Here is a 1,520-nt window from a genome sequence, read left to right as displayed (position 1 = left end):
AAGCTATATGCAGGACACAGAAACCCAAAAGATGATGATCAATATAACCTGGTGGCGCGGCATACTTGCAAAGTTCCCTTAAGGTTCAGCAATTAGAATTTGCAATGTGACTGGTGTGTTGCAGTGGTGTTGATCTTCTCAGCTTGGTCTTCTTGTTGTTGATCTTGAGCCCTGTCCTGGCTGACGTAGGTCTCCAGGCGAGTGTCTTGTCCTGCATCTGGCTGTGGTTGTGTGACAGGGAGCACCAGGTCATCAGCGAAGTCGAGGTCGTCCAGCTGTGTCCAGAGTGTCCACTGTATACCGTTGCTCCTGCCTGTGTAGTGGTCTTCATGATCCAGTCGATGACCAGGAGGAAGAGGAATGGTGACAGCAGGTACCCTGGCGAACTCCCGTCTTCATCTCGAAATTTTCGGACAGCTAGCCTGCGTTGGCAAAACCTGCACTCCTGTCCCGGTGGGGCCCCCGGGTTTAAGGGGGGGTCTTTCTCTGGGAATCCCTTTGTGCCTTCCCCCCCAAAACCTTTTTCCCAAAAAGCGTCTCTCTGTCCCCCATGTCGAAAGGGCCCTTCCCCATAACTATGAAGTTGAGGGAATGGGGGGGGTTCCCCTTCGCGACGCTCCACGAAAATGCCCCAGGCTGGCCCTTGGGCGGGACCGGGAAATTTTTTCTGCCCGGGAACCTGCCCCGTGGTCCCCTTTAGCTTGGGGGGCGAAAGGCCTCTTTCATCCTTTTCCCGTAGAAAAACCCGGGTTAGAACCTCCTGGGGTTGACAGGAGCCTGATCCCCCCGGGGGTCTGCAGTCCCCGAGGTTTTCCTTCTTCAGCAGCTTTATGATGATTCCCTTTTTTCCGCTGGGCCGGGACCTCTTTTTCCCTTTTCCCGATCTTGCTTTAAGAGGCTGGGATAGCAGTTGACCCCGCTGTTTCCTGTCCCGCTTTGAGGGGTTTTGCTGGGGGGTTTTCGTCCGGCCCCGCAGCCTTCCCATTTCCCAGAGTCTGTTTCCCTTTTTTGATCCTGCCTTTTGGGGGTTTGTTCCCCAGTGATGGGCAGTTTTTGTCTCTGCGGGGGGGAATGTCTGGGGGTGAGTCAGGGGGGGGGGGTTCACAGCCCCCCGAAGGGTTTGCCCCTCGTTTTTAGCTGTTCCTCAGTTTTTTGTCAGGGGTTCCCCTTTTAACCTTCCCCTGGGTTTCTGTCTGCTGGAACTTGCCCTTTAGTTTTTGGGCACCCCGGGACAGGTCCCTTTAGGTTCCCCGTCCGGCTGCTGCCTTTTGCTTGGGCTGGCCAGGGGCGTCGATTTTAGTCCCTTTTTGCCTTCTTGATGGGTCCCTTTAAAATCTCTGTCCACTTTCTGTTGTACTCCTTTCCCGTCCTTTGCCTTTGTTGCTCTTTTTCTGTTGTTGTGTTGTGTGTGGTGTGTGGGGGTATGTCAGGGTTTGTGTTTTGTTTTGTGTGTGTGTGTTGAGGTTTTTAAGCCAAAGCCTTGGGGGCGCCTCTCGTAAAAGAGCCAGGTTTTAAACAAC

The sequence above is a fragment of the Babylonia areolata genome, chromosome 32 (assembly GCF_041734735.1).
Source record: "Babylonia areolata isolate BAREFJ2019XMU chromosome 32, ASM4173473v1, whole genome shotgun sequence".
Taxonomy (NCBI): Eukaryota; Metazoa; Mollusca; class Gastropoda; order Neogastropoda; family Buccinidae; genus Babylonia; species Babylonia areolata.
This window is presented reverse-complemented; position numbering follows the sequence as displayed.